We start from the raw sequence: 15625 nt of genomic DNA on the forward strand, positions 1-15625 counted from the left end.
ATAAAACATTAAAAAAAAAAAAAAAGAAAGGAATGACCAGAATCTACGTCTACTGATTTCTAGGAGGATGCCCAAGAAATATTGGTGAGGGAATAAAAATCAAGTAGGCTAGTGGTATAGCAGGGCCCTGTTTTGTATAGTCCAGTGGCACTGGATCCTCCCCACCCCCCGCCCACTTCTGTGTTTCTGTATGTGCAGCCAACAGGCGTAATGTGTGTCTGGCTGCTGACCCCGGGGAGTTTGCAAGGGTGAGTTCGGAGGAGAGGTAGTAACTTTCCTCACATACCTTTGCATCGTTCCCACACTTAAAATGAGGATTTAGCTTAAAAAAACAAACTTTAATTTATAATGCCATAAGTGAGTAAATGGCAATTATTTTTCATGTAAAACGTTGTCTTAACTATCCTGACATCAAATCTGACAAACTGATATATACTTGGGGGATATTCCCAGTAAGTAAACGTGTTTATTGTTTGGGTAGATGAAGATGTTGTTGCCTTTTTTGAAAATTGACTACATCATGAAGATCTTGAAAAGTCAATAAGGTAAATACGCCATTAGCAAAATGGGCAAATGACAGTTCAAACATTACAAATGGACCATTAACCTAAAAACACTAATCTCGTGCAATCTTGTTGATAACCAAATAGATGCCAATTAAAATGAGGAAGCAGCCTGCCATGGGATGGAAGCAGGAAGAGGTTAGGGAAGGGTGAGAGGTCCTGAGACAGAGGATGCAGGGGGTTGTAAAGTGCGCTGCGTCTGTCCAGCGGGAGGCACGGAGAAGCTGGACCCCATCTTGGGGGCCAAAGTGAAGTGAACACCAGCCCATTGTCCTGAACTCCACAGTCTCTGTCCCAAACACAGTGACCCATCAAAGTTAATGTACAATCTCCACTTGCGACATGACAGAAGGAAAGATCAGTGTGGTGAGAGTGCAGGAGAGGCTGGGAGCTGATGGTGCAGGTGAGTGTACAGAAGAGGTGGGAAGGGCATTGCAAGCAAGGGGAAGGGCAGGGGGAGATGCCCTTGAGGCTACATCATGCATGCTGTCCTTGTAGCTGAGTGCTGGGAGGCCCCATAGGGCAGGCTAGGAGGGTCTTGGAAATCTTTCTAAGGGTTTTGGATTTTACCCTCTGCCCTCTTCCAATCTCCGAGGGGGCTCTTCCCTGCCTTCTCCTGTGTCTTCAGATCTCCAGCAGGGTTTTTCAGCAGGGGAATGACCTGGCCTGATCTGTGCCTTTAAAAGAGATTCTGACTGCTGTGTCTTAAATGGATTGAACAGGCTGGTGCAGGGGCCCAGTGGGAAGGGAGAAGAAGGTGCTGCAGGTGGAGGAACCACCGATGCCCAAGATGGAGGAGATAGAGTGGGATGTGGTTGGGAAGAAGAGAGAGTCAGGGGATCCAGTTAAAGACCCTCTTCCACCTGCCAGGGCTGTGTGAGCTAGAGCAGGACTAAGTCTGTGGCCACCAAGAGACACCCAGATTTTCCCTTGTGGATTAGGTGTGTGTGTGTGGGGGGGGGACAAAAAAGGGACAACGATGAACCCTGTTGGGGAGGGTGTAGAGTCTGAGTAAAGTGGCTTTAAGGATGCCAAACCCATTACATTTCTAAACGTGGTGCGGGAGCATGTGGGTCTCCTGTACACTTGATCTGCAATCACAACCAACCGTCTTCAACAGCAGATGCCAACAGTGGCTGGCGTTCTGAGTGCCAGCTCCACAGCCCACACAGGGGAGTGACATGGCTCTGTTGGGTCTGCCCACCCTCCTGGTGGCTTGTGCGGCTTTCCTGATGTTCCACTCTGTGTGAAGATGAGGCACTCACAGGCTTTTGCTCATCCCCTTCCCATCATTGGGAATATCCTGCAGGTGAAACTGTGGGACATGCCACTTCTCTATCCAGGGTAAGACCCCTGAGGTATGGCCAGCTGTACTCTGGGTTGCTACAGGTACTGGACTGAGATTTCTCAGCTAGTGTTGGGGACGTTTTTGTCTCTTTCAGTTGTGCTAGAATATCCTACTTTTTGTTTATTTGATCCTCTTGAAAAGACCACGAGGGGTGACCCCTCCAAACCGGCTCCACTCTTAACTAGTGGTGGTGTCTTAAGTCATTCACCTGGCTCTCTAAGCCCTCTTTAATGGTCTCTCACATGAGAGGGCCCTGCCAGCTTTGATTCTGACTGACATGTGACCTTAAAATATGGGGCATCTGTGGAGTGAGGAGTATGTCCATGGCACGCTGTGGTCATTGCCAAAGGTGCACCACATTGTCATGACTCAAAGTGCCCACCACCTATCCAGCTTTCTGGCTGCACCTGTGAGATCTCAAGGTCAGCTCCGCTAAGACCAGCTATATCCCTGTCCTTTGTCAGTCCAGTGCCTGTAGACTCAGACACGAAGATCAAGGGCATCTACTCGGGAAGGGTGATCAGGGTCCTCAGACAGGGGTGGATTTTGACCTGAGTGAGGGAGGTGGGGGGGTGGGTGGATGTGTCCTAGGCTGCCTTGTGGTCTAGAAACTTATGCAGGGCCCTCATGGAGTCCCCTGGCTCTGGTCATGAAGAGACTGACTGTGGGCATTTAGTGGTGCCCAACAGAGTGTCTCCACTCTCTGCCACCCACCTGGGCACCTTCTTGTCCCAGCGTGGCTGGGATTCCAGTCATGTGCTTCTTTCCCTGGCATCAGGTCTGCTCCCCTCGCTCCCTGTCCAGAGTCTGTACCTCTGCAGGGCCATGCTTTGAGGACACAGGTGGCCCTACTCCCTGGTCCCTGACCTCTTGGGCCCCTTCGTGCCATCTGCAGCCCCAGGATGTCCCCTCCTGCCCTTCTTCCAATCTCCTAGAGGACTCTTTCCTGCCTGCTCCTATTTTTTCAAATCTCCAACAATATCCCCTCTGACTCCCATGACGTGCTCACTCCTATTTCTCTGAGAAACACGGCCATCAGAGAGAATGTTCTGCAGCTCCCAGGCCAGCAGCCCAGGACTCCACAGCACTTGCAAGCTCATGGGCACTTTGCACTGATGGGCGCAAAGCTGTGCCTCTGCTCCCACCACCTCTCCCAGCTTCCCTGTGTCAAGAAGGGCTAGATGTATTCCCATAGCTGCTCCAACCAGAGGCCAAGAATCATCCCAACCACCCTCTCCCACCATGTCCCAGCCACCAGCAAACCCCTCACTCTACCTTGAGAAGACACTGGGAATCCAGCCTTCTCTCGGTATCTTGATGACTCCACCAGCTTCCTGCCCACAGATGCCCCTCCTTCCACTCTGTCCATGCTCCACACAGGGAGACCCTGGGGGGCCCACTCCCTCAGCAGCCAGCGCCCCTGTCTGACATACAGAGGAGACCTCACGGGACCTGCCCTCTCACCCTCCACCCTGCTTCTCATGCCCTCCTGCCCTTCGCTGCCTATTGTGGCCACTGGCCTCCTCACCCCTTCCCAACCTGGGCACTCTCAGGTCTCAGGGCTTTGAGGGTACCTCTACGGGGACTGCTCCCACAGATATCCCCCTCGCCTGCATCCCCTCCTTTCTTGGTGTTCAAATGCTGCCTTCCCAAGGAGACCCTCCCCAGCGACCTTCTCTCAAGGACCAGATCACCTCCCAGCTTGCTGCCCCTCCTCACTGGTGTGTCCTGTCCCCCATCCCAGGCGGGTGTGGCCCCCAATCTGTAGCCCCGAGTCTTGGCTGGGACACATTGAAGGGGAGGGAGCTGGCCAGGCGTTGGGGCTGCTGAGAGGGACTGTCTTCACCTCTACTGTTCCTGTGCCTCTGGGACCCAGGACAGGGGCTCAGGTGCCCTGTGCCACTCTCCCCACCTGGTTGAGCAATATGGCCCCATGTACTCGCTGCATCCCATTGTTGTGCTACATGGACACCAGGCCCTGAAGGATGCTCTGTGCAGTCAGACAGCTTCGGAGGCAGAGGGAGGTTCCCCATCCTGGATGCTGCCCTCAGAGGCTGTGGTATGTCTCCCTCCAGAACACTGGCCAGCCTGCTTCCCTTCGGGCCTCACATGTGCCCATTTCTGTGGTTCACAGGCCTTCCTGGGGCTGGAGAGCTGGGGGTGTGTCAGGCACCTCACTTACTCCATCACGGCCTTGCCCCCACCCCCCCCACGGCACCCAAACCTGCTTGCTTTTTCTCTCCCTCTGTTCTCCTCCATGTCTTGTTCCAGAATAGGTGGCTTTTTGAGGAGAAGGGGGTTGTAGGGTGGGAGAGTGTCACATGGGTGATTTGTGCAAGTTACTCAGACTCTCCGAGCGACAGGTCTTCATTTTTAGAAGGGCTAAAATGTCTACTTTCTTGCAGAGTTGCTGTGCTGATGGATGGTAGGTACTGCTGGGTTTTCTTGGGCCAAAGTGTTCATTTCTCGAGAAGCCCTACAGTGCACAAGAGGAGGGGGGAGCGCACTCCTTTTGTGTTTCATGGGAGCACCACCTTGGAGTGAGCAAGGGGGAGTGTGGGTATTTTCTGAGTCCCCATACCCCGAGAAGTGTCCTCCCTTTGCCCTCATGGCCATCTGGTGGCTTGTGAGTAGAAGACTTGAACTGGACATCCAGCTGCTGCATTTTGTGTCCTAGGCCGGGGGCCTTGGTGTCCATTCTATCCCACTGCTGTCTCTTTGTTTCCATAATAGGAGAAATTTCCTTGACCTCTCTCAGGTCACTGGCTCAGTCTTAAGCCCCGTCTCGATTGCTCAGGGAACCCTTGAACCACTTTGCACAACAGTTGATATGACCTTTTGTGGCGTTAGTATGAAGTCACAAACGTACAGTTCAGGGGGGGACTACACAGCAAACGCACATGAGCAACCACCACTCAGATCAAGAACCTCAGCACTGCGTAAGCCCTCTCTTGCCCTCTCCACGATCATTTCTCTCTGCCTTTCCCAGAGGTACCACATGTTCTGATATCTAATGGCAGCGTGTTATTTTCCTGGTTTTGAACTATGGAGACGTGGCATCATACAGCAGGTTCTCTGAAGGACATGGTCTGTGCCCTTCAAAAGTGTGCTTCTGGCTGCATCCACGTTGTGCTTGAAGCACTCGTCCATTTCTGTTCCTGTGTAGCACTCCACTGTTTGGGTATCATTTACCTTTTCTGCTGATGGTGGACATCCGGGCTGTTTTCAGTTTGGGGTCATGACCGATGATGCTACCAGGGACACACCTGAGCGCATCTCCTGTGTTGATTAAGCACTATCTACTAAGGCAGAAAATACACAAGCTGTGATAAGTCATATTATCCCTATGTCTGTATCCAAACAATGAAGATTAGGGGCCCTGTGACTATTGGAATCATATTACTTCTGCCCCAAATACGTCCTTTAATATTTATTTAATGCAGTCTCCTCTTGACAAATTATTTCAGATTACAGTGGCCTCAACATGCCTTAAATTCTTCTTCATTTTTTAAAAATGGTTATTTATTTTTTTGACAGAGAGAGAGAGACAGAACAAGAGCGGGGGAGGGACAGAGAGAGAGGGAGACACAGAATCCAAAGCAGGCTCCAGGCTCTGAGCTGTCAGCACAGAGCCCGACGCGGGGCTCGAACCCACCAACTGCAAGATCATGACCTGAACTGAAGTCAGACACCTAACTAACTGCACCCTCCAGGCGCCCCACATTCTTCTTCATTTTTGAAAATTGTTTCAAATGATACAGAAATCTCGGTCAGTGGTGATTGTCCTTTAAAGATGTCATTCTTCGTGTCTGACGTGCATTCTATCTGTTGCAAAATTACAGTTCATAGTGTCATCCTTTTGAGGATGATGTGTATTTTGCCCCCACCCCCACCCCTGGCTGCTTGTAGGGTTATTTGTTTTTATCATCATCAATTTTATTCAGAGGCGACTAAATTTGGTTTTGTGTGTATTGATCCTATTTCTGCATTTTAAAGAGTAAGTGTTGGTTTGAGAAAGTTGTGCCATCATTCAGCCAAGCATTTCCTCCATGATATTATTTCCCTGCTACCCTCAGATCATACATGTTATCCGAATACTTCCTTAAATTCTTTCGGGATTTCGAATCCCTCAACTTCTGCTGTTTGGCCTAGACTTCTTCTAGGCTGTCAGCTCACAAGTCCTGTCTTTGGTTGTGTGTAAACACTGAGTGTTTCACTTCAGTTATTCTGTTTTTCAATTTGAAAAGCTTGATGTGGTTCTTTGATTAGTTTTCAGATCTCTGACAAACTCTTAATGTTTTTAAGTCTGACCTGTTCAGCAGTTGTAATGTCCCTGATGTTGCCACTGGATGGAGCCCCAGGCAGCTGATTTCTGTGACCTGCACTCTCTAGGTTGTTACTAATTTTGTATTAGGTTCCAGACACTTTATGCAAAAACTTGTGGCGGTAGTTTCAGGTTTTAACAACAGCACCTTCCCACCGAGAGGATTTCCTGCTTCCTCGGGGCAGGTGAGGAAGAGCACCACCAGTGTTCTAGGGCCTCACTGGCAGCTGGTCAGAAGCTGGGCTGCCGACCCTGCTGGGCTGGTCCGTCTCCAGCAGACCCTCAGTGCCGGCTGCAACCCCAGTCCTTTACTGCAGATGCCCTCCTTGGCAGGCTTGACTCTTGCTTCTGGGACCTTCCCAGTGTTTAGTAGCTCTGCTGGGGTTTTGTGTCTCACCTGTGCTTCTGTGGGAAAGCAAGCCCAAGTTCCTTGTTCCCTTCTTGGCTCTGGTTCTCATGAACCATATGTACATTTATGCAGCATCTCAGCAGAACAGGTTGATCAGAATCACCTAGCCCGTCACTGTGAGAAGACGCGACATCAATTTTTAACTCTTACCAACTCTTCTGTCCCGATTGCTTCTTTTATCTCTGCTTATTATTTTGCTTGTGGTGCCAAGATCCTGTCGAATCAGTCTGGAGACATTAATCTGAACACTTTAAGTTATCGGAAATATCTTTTTTTCCCCATTAATGGATATGGGTAGCTGGCGTGAGCTCACCTGCTCTTATGCAGGTGTTTTTTGGCAAGCCTGTGGTGAAGTTGGTGGGACTGACGTCTGATCTGTGTGGCCGGAGGTGAGATGTCTCCTGATGGGGCTTTTGTGTAGGACACAGGGAGAGGAGCGGCCTGTCAGGTTGGGGCAGGAGCCAAACTGGGATGTGTCTGAAGGTGAAGTCCTTCAGATGAGCTCCCTCCAGGGAAGAACTGATAGTCAATGGACTTTTGAAAATTGACTTTCTAACATTAGCCCCAGGTAGATGCTGCTGCTTGTCTGTAGAAGGGGAAAAGTTCCTGACATTCTAATCCTCTGAAAGCAGTTCTCAAGGAAGTCCCCGTACTATCAAGTGCCCATCACGTGCCAGGGCCCCTCTGACTGCCCTCTGGTGACCAGACTCCTGTCCTTGGCTTCTCCCTCAGGACTTGCGTCCAGCCATAGCAAAGCGGTGGAAGCAAATGTGTCGTTTTCCTCTCATGACCCTGTGGAACTTTGGGACGGGTTAGCATCGAGGGCAGTGTCCGGGAGGAAGCTCAGCACCTGGTGCGGGTCCTCACACAGACAGAGGGTGGGTTTGCATCTGGTGGGAAGTTAGGGTTACCTCCCTATGCTTCCCTGAGCCCCGGCACCACCCTGCTGGAACCATCTTCCCTCATTTTTATTTGGAAAGTGTAGACCACTCATGAAAGTTTTCCTTGAGTTTGGTAATCGTCCCTCCTACCAGCTGAGCCCATGGACCCTGCCTGCATCCTGGCTGGCTCTCCCTGCAACACAATCTGCTTCATCCTCTTTAAGGAGCACGTCAACTATCAAGACGAGGAGTTCCTGAATCAGATTGGGTTGTTGAATGAAAACGTTTCCATATTAAGCTCTTTCTGGGCCCAGGTAAAGCCAATTGTCTCTGCTTGTTGGATTACCTGCCACTGGTGTCAGGGGTGAGCCCGCGTGCAGAGTTCCACCGTGGGCAACAGGGAGGCAGCGGCCCAGGGTGCACCTGAGATGATGGAGGGCAGCTGTGGAAAAGTGATAGGGCCACTTATGTAACACAGCTGAAAGCCCGTTGGAGAGGCAGTCAGGCTGCCCTCTGCCAACACGTCTCTTCTGACGTGCCGACAGAGGCTGCAGCCCGCTCGGGGTCCTGCAGCCAGAAATGGGAAGGGGCTGCAGAGGGTAGGGTCCCCCTTAACAGAGATGCTTCAACGCCTCACAACCTGTCTTCGCTTTTGAGTCCTGGAGGCGGAAGGAAGGGTGTGGCTTTTCCCTACAATTTGTGGCCATTGCTCAGTCACTATCTTCCTGGGAGACACCAGAATATTTTTAAAACACTCAGAATATAAGAAATTTCATTTTGGAGAGAGTAGTACAGCATCAAGGGGCTCTGGAGTCTGAGCGGCCCTGGGACTACGTCGACCGCTTCCTCAACATTTTGGAGGAGGTGCGTGTGGAAGACCCCCCCGTGCTGCATGGGCAGCTGCGTGGCCCTCATTGCATAGATGTTGCCTGGGCTCCGTGCACGCAGGTCCAGGTCTGACGCCCCTTGTCTGGAAGACCCCAGGCCTCCATGGTGTGTTTCCCCACCACTGGGCTGACATGTGGAGCGCGTACCTTTCCCTCATTAACTGCCTGATGGTTCAGTGTTTACTCAGCACTTGCTCGGCAAAGTGACCTGACTGAGACCATCCCTCCTGCCCCCCAGGAGCCCATGGACCATCACAGAACTGCAGGTAAAGTGGCTGGTATTCAGGGTGACGGTTGGAACCATTGCTACTTTGGGAGCACAGGTCGCCTGTCTCTAATCCCTGGACAGAGCCCACCATGGGACAATGAATAAGGGCCTGGTGGCTAACGTGTGTGTGTGTGCGTGTGTTTATGCACAAGTGGGCCCTGTTTTTACCTTTTCTTCAAGACTACGTCCAAAGCACAACATCTTAAAGTATATTTTCCACTATGCAAGATGTTACAACTATTAACCTCTTTGCTGATTACAAAAGGCATCAAGTGAAAATCACTTAGGCAAAAAAAAAAAAAAAAGGGCATAAAATAACCATTCATATACGCCATAAACATTCCACCTCCTAAGGACTTATTGTCCTTTCTAACCCACATCTGTGTGTGTCTAATAGAGGACTTATGATGAAATCATGTAACTGATTACTCCACTATCTACAGGGAAACCGACCCATATTCTGAATTTAATGTTGAGAACCTAGCAGCTGTTGGCTCTAACCTGTTCAGCGCTGGCCCGGAGACGGTCAGCAGCACACTGTGGCTGGCCCTGCCAATCTGGCTGAAGCACCCAGAGGTGGAAGGTGAGTGAGGCGCTCCTGGGTGGGGGCGGACACAGGGGAAGAAGACAGCCCTCCTGGTGCTTCAGCACAGCTAGTTCTTTTCATGTTCTGGCTTTCCCTGATTTCCAAGTTAACTAACACAGGCCTATCCTATGAAAATTGGAAAGTATAGAAAATGACGAAGACAAATTTTAAAAATTCACTAGTAGTCCTATCATTCAGATAAAAGTTTATACTTCCATTTGCATGGTCTCCAGCCTCCCCTTTTTCTGTGTGTGTATGCACATATTGCACACAATTGGAATTTCACAGCATTGAACTTTATTTTTCCACCTAGTAGTAAATTATGGACTCGTTTACACATTATTAGGTGTTCCTACAAAATATTATTTCAAATTAGCATGCAAAATTTTTTATACTGAGGGATACCATAATTTAGTCCTATCCACTTGATTGTGGATTTAGGTTAAATTTTTAGAAACTGACTTGCTATGTTAACAGCAAAGAATAACTTAAATAAGTTTGGCTCATTGTTCCCAAACTTTGACGTGTCTTTGGAGACCCCTGCACATACTGTCCTACACAAGCAGGCAACAAATAAACTGGGATGTTTCATGACAATGGAGATGAAATATCACAAGTAAGTTTTTGAACAGTGAAAGAGGAAGGGATTGGTTTCTGAATCTCACACACGAGGGAGGCTTGTGACAGAGCCGGCATACATGTGTTGCACACTGGCTGTGTGGCTCAGGACAAGCAGGCGTGCTCTCAGTTCAGTTCCCTTCCCCCTTGGTACAAAGCAACACCAAGCAAAAGCTGAGGGCCTATCTGTAGCACTTCTGTGGTTCTGTGGAGCTAGTTCATGAAATTGACGTAGTTATCACTTGAAAGACTGAGGGAATCAACACTTTATTGACTTAGGAAGTTTTGTTCCAAAAAGCGGTGTGTGGTTATAGTAAAACAGTCTTGGTTGCAATCCTGGCTCCACAATCAGATAGCTTCCATCCGGATACTCGAGGTCTCTGAATTGTAGTTGTTTCCTCTTAAAAACAGGAACATTAAGCCCTGCCTTAGACACCTGCATGGCTCAGTCGGCTGGGCCTCCGACTTTGGCTCAGGTCATGATCTCGTGGTTTGTGGATGTGAGCCCCACATTGGACCCTGTGCTGACAGCTCGGAGCCTGGAGCCTGCTTCGGATTCTGTGTCTCCCTCTCTCTTTGCCTCTCTCTCAAAAACAAATGAACCTTTAAAAAATTAACAACAACAACAACAACAACAACAACAACAACAACAACAACAAAACCTGCCCTAGACATGGGTAAGGAAGGTTTCTAGCTGGCTGTCTGGTACAAAGAGGCACTTTGCAAGCATTTCCCTCCATTTCTTGTAAGTGTTCAGAAAAATGGTTGCTGGAGACATCTTAGATGGTCTCTGGAGTCAGACTTCTCTGCATTATCATCGTGCAAAGATCTGTGTGGGACTGAAGGGTGGTAACTTTGCCCTCTTAGTTCTTGTGAACAACACAGGAAAGATCCAGACGCTAACGGAACCGCTGTGTGGAGAACTTACAGCACACTTGCACTACAGGCCATTTCGGTCAAACCACAGCTGCAGACACAGCAAAACATACTGAAGGGATGCTTTCCTTTGCGAGTTTGTAGGATCCAGTTTCTGTCCCCAACAGCCCAGTTTGGGTTGGCATTTCTGGATGGTTCACAAGTGACACTGTTTCTCATGCAGGTAGAGTCCACAAGGAAATCAACAGAGTGGTTTCCCCTGCATGAGCGACAGTGCCTGGATGCTCTACACAGACGCCGTGGTGCGTGAGCTCCAGAGATACGTTAATCTCGTCCTGCCCAATCTGCCTCATGCCGTGACTCAGGACACCTAGTTCAGACAGTGCTTCACTCGTAAGGTCAGTCATCTTTTTCCTTTAAAAACTTTAAAATATGACAATTAAGCGTAGCAGCGTTCTCGCACAAAGAGACAGGTCACCGAGACTTTTCTTTCCAGGAAGCAACTTTATTCATCGTGCCAGCAGGGGCTCAGTGAGTTCATACCCCAAAAACTGAGCCCCGAGTGCAGCGGGGTGTGGCCTTTTGTACAATTTTTGCTTCTTTGCCTCCCATATATGGTAAGGTACACTCTGAATGGGCGGTCTTGTAACAGAGTCATGAGAGATGTCACGTGCGGGCATATAGCCAGGTTGCCTTCCCTTGTCTTGAGGTTTTTCTCCACATTCCTTAGGGAGGGGCTCTGCTACATTAGTGCCTGAGTGTTTAATTTTAAGGGAAGTATATTTCTATTAACCCCATTGGCTAACTCTGGGTAAGTACAATTTTTACCAAAAAGTCATTTTTTTTTTTTATTAAAGTTTATTTATTTATTTAGAGAAAGGGAGAGAGAAAGCAGTGCATGCATATGAGCAGGGGAAAGGCAGAGAGAGAGGGAGAGAGAGAATTCCAAGAGGCTCCACACCATCAGCACATGAAGCTGATGCAGGGCTCTATCCCACGAACCGTGAGATCATGACTTGAGCTGAAATCAAGAGTCGGATACTTAATGGACAGAGCTACCCAAGCACCCCTGTTTGTTTCCTTAAGGGGCATTTTAGGGGGCTCCTGGGTGGCTCAGTTGGTTAAGCCTCTGACTTCAGCTCAGGTTTTGATCTCACAGTTCATGAGTTCAAGCCCTGCGTTGGGCTCTGTGCTGACAGCTCAGAGCCTGGAGCCTGTTTCAGATTCTGTGTCTCCCTCTCTCTCTCTGCCCCTCCCCCACTCATGCTCTGTCTCTCTCTCTCTCTCTCTCTCTCTCTCAAAAAGAATGAAAAAACATAAATTTTTTTAAATTAAAAAAAGGCATTTTAGTAATCATGGTAAAAAAAATAAACCTTCATACCTTAACAAAGGTAGGAGAAAAAATATTTAGGACAGTTTTTATTCCAGAGATTCATAATGTCCATTATAATTTGCACTTTAAGCAGTCGTTAAATAAAACCCTACTAGAAATACTTGTGAGATAGACCTAAGGAAAATAAAAGGAATCCTGGAAAAGAGGAAGGAAAGACTGATGTCTAATAAGTGATTAAATTAGAAGGTAGAGAAAGAGTAAGAGTGCAAATTCTAAAAGAGCATAAAGAGGTCATAATACCAAAAGCAGAAACTAATGATAGAAAAAAATGAGATCTAGGTTTTGGGGAAAACTATAAAAATAGCAAACCTCTAGAGAGACTGATTCAGAAAAAAAGAGTTTGAGGGAATAAATTAAATAATCAACTAAAAAACGAGAAATTTAAACAAATTTTTAAATGTTTATTTATTTTTTTTTCAACGTTTATTTATTTTTGGGACAGAGAGAGACAGAGCATGAACAGGGGAGGGGCAGAGAGAGAGGGAGACACAGAATCGGAAACAGGCTCCAGGCTCTGAGCCATCAGCCCAGAGCCCGACGGGGGCTCGAACTCAAGGACCGCAAGATCGTGACCTGGCTGAAGTCGGACGCTTAACCGACTGCGCCACCCAGGCGCCCCAAATGTTTATTTATTTTTGAGAGAAAGAGAGACAGACAGGCAGACAGACAGACAGAATCCAAAGCAGGCTCCAGGCTCTGAGCTGTTAGCACAGAGCCTGACACAGGGCTCGAATTCACAAACAGTGAGATTGTGACCTGAGCCGAAGTTGGACGCCCAACCGGCTGAACCACCCAGGTGCCCCCCCAAAACAGAAATTCTTATAGAAATTGGAATATATTTGCATTTAAACAACAGTAAGATATAAAAGGAAAATCGCATGGGCAGCAAGAAGAGAATTAGAAAATGTATGCTGTGGAATTCCTTATCTTTTTATGATTAGGAACAGATGTAATGTTTTAGTGGGAAAATTTATGGTTCTAAAGGCATATGACAGAAAAGATGGGTTAGGTACATCAGCAATGGTCAAACACAAAATGCACTTTAAAGAAGGCCCATTTAAAATGGACTCAAAAATTATAAGAAATACATCCCTAGGAATTAATCTAACAAAAGCTATGCAAGACAATTTTGGAGAAAATTAACAAGGTATTGAAGGGCACAAAGAAGACCTCAGTAAATGGAGATATTTTGAACATGTGAGTAGAGAAAAACCAACACCAGGATGACATTTTCCCCATATTAATCTATAAATTCATTTCAATTCAAATAAGATTTTGAACTATGTTTCCATGGGGCACAACCAGAAGGTCTTAGATTCATAAAGAATGGAAACATGCCCCAAAAAGGGTGAAAACATGAACCCTAATTTCTGTAAACGTGAGTGTGTTTACCTGCACAGGGAATCTGAGAACCAAGTGCAGGCTGTCCTGGATGCCACCGGCGTCACTGTAGCCTGTCTGTCCCAGCGCTGTGACACTGGGCCCTTACATATGGCCAGAACCAGAATCAGAGTTGAAAGGTCAGGGCAGGATTTTGAGTTCAGGGTCAGGGGTTAAATTAGGGTCATAGGTGAGGGTCAGAGTATAGGGTTGAGGATAAGATTAAGGTCCAGTTTTAAGGATCTAGAGTGCACATTGAGAGCTAGAGTTTCTTCCCACACTTGCTCTCAAGAGGTGCTCTTTGAAGCCATGTTTCTCCAGGAACCAGACTCCCTGCTGTGTAGCCAAGTTAGGAAACCCTCGTTCACAGCAGACTCACAGTGTCAGCTGACTGAGCACTGACTCACATAAGCTGGTTTACCAGGAGAAACTGAGAAAATGCCCTTATATGGGCCTGATGAGTGTGTGACTTCAACCTTGTCATGCCTCCCTTCCATCCATTACTCCCTGTTAAATGTGCAAAAATATTCACCTACTGCTTTGGCATCATCTCATGGCATGTTCTCCTGGGGGCCAGCACAAGGAAGGAAACAGGCATATTTTCTGCTTAATAAAAGTGTCTCAGAGAGTGAAAACGGATAGCCCAGTTACACAGTTTTCCAGTTGCCAAGCCTATTGAAGAACAAGAGTGTTCTTACCCCTCCATGCTGCCCAGAGCTCTTCTCCTGTCCCATCTCAAATGCCGACTGAGTCTGCCCCACGTCCAGTCTCAACACATTATCGCCACGCTCACTTGAATCCAGCTAGCGGATGAGAAAGCAGCATTGAGAACCAGGGGGTTGGCAGCCATGCCTTCTATTCATTTTCCCTTCACTGTAAGTGGACACACCAAACCCCAAGGAAGTCCTCTGGGAAACATCCGACCGAAATCAAGGAACAAGAGCGAACATAATTGGTGGACAACTGGCTAGTCTCTGTCCCAAGCTCGGAGCCGGGAGACCTCACAGAGCCTCACACGTGCTGAAGGAGAAGGCTGCCCTGCCCTGTCTCCCTGTGAAAATGCCCTCGGTGCGAGCTGCTTCCCCAGTGCTCTGGGGACACAGGGATACCTGGTGCGGGTCACCAGCTCTGCGCAGCACACCAGATGCCGGCCTGGTGCTCTGCTGTTGAAGCAGGAAGTTGACCCACTCCGCTGTGTGTCCGCCTTGGTCACGAGGCTCAGGTGCCGCAATGCTCATGTTCTGACTCTCAGCTTCTGCCCTAACTCCTCTCTCCTGTAGGGCCAAAAATACTCATCAGGGCAGGACTTGGCATGGACATGACCCATGCCTTCTGCTGTCCTGCCTTCCCTGTTCCCGTTTGGCGTCCCTCACTGACACAGGAACACCTCTCTTCCCACCCAAGATCTCACTGGTAACGAGATGTTTCCTCCAGGGGTGAGCAGACGAAGGAGCATAGCAACGGTGATGGAGAGTTGGGGCAGACTGGGAGAGCCAGGGAAGGAGCATTCCCACAGACAGTGTCAGATGCAGCAGGCTCATCAAGGCAGGAGAGAGCTGACAAGAGGCTGCTTCCAGCACATGGTGGCAGTGACATGTCTTTGCCAGAGCAGGCTCAGGGGAACAAAGGGGTGAGTCAGGCCACAGTAGCCAAGGACCATGCGGAGTGCCCAAGTCAAAGCGGTCTGGACCGCTCTTCCGCTGAGTGTTGGTAGTAATGGGGAATGCGTCCAACTGAGTCCAGTATGGTATGCGAGATGTTAACATCAATGTAGTTGATAAAGCAGCAGCAGGACTTGAGAAGACTGACTCCCATTTTAAAAGAAGTTCTGTGTGTAAAATGCTGTCAAAAAGCATCACACACCACAGAGAAGTCATTCAGGAAAGGAAGAGTTAATCAGTGCAGCAAACTTCCTTGTCATCTGATTTTAAGAAATTGCCATGGCCACCTCAACCTTCAGCAGCCACCACCCTGATGAGCCAAAAACACTGAGGCATGACCCTCCACCCGTGCAAAGATTACAACCTGATGAAAATTCAGATGATGCTTAGCATTTTTTAGCAGTAAAATATTTTACAATTAAAGTATGTAC

General features: G+C 48.4%; 1 protein-coding gene across 4 annotated transcripts in view; it reads left to right on the top strand.

The window, feature by feature from the left end:
- The window catches only part of LOC121037433 (zinc finger protein 883-like), a 47895-nt gene that overhangs the window by 7867 nt on the left and 24403 nt on the right, over window positions 1–15625 (top strand). For 2 of the 4 annotated variants that reach the window (XM_040486887.1, XM_040486888.1), the window contains exons 2-3: window positions 7377–9263; window positions 10984–11158. The gene's annotated coding sequence lies outside the window, so the exon portion shown is untranslated. Of the gene's footprint in view, window positions 1–6428; window positions 7034–7376; window positions 9264–10531; window positions 10562–10983; window positions 11159–15625 lie in introns of those variants that run through there. The other 2 variants (XM_040486884.1, XM_040486885.1) reach the window with 2 other exon arrangements.

This window comes from Herpailurus yagouaroundi, unplaced genomic scaffold (assembly GCF_014898765.1).
Source record: "Herpailurus yagouaroundi ecotype Mexico unplaced genomic scaffold, PumYag 163, whole genome shotgun sequence".
Classification (NCBI taxonomy): domain Eukaryota; kingdom Metazoa; phylum Chordata; class Mammalia; order Carnivora; family Felidae; genus Herpailurus; species Herpailurus yagouaroundi.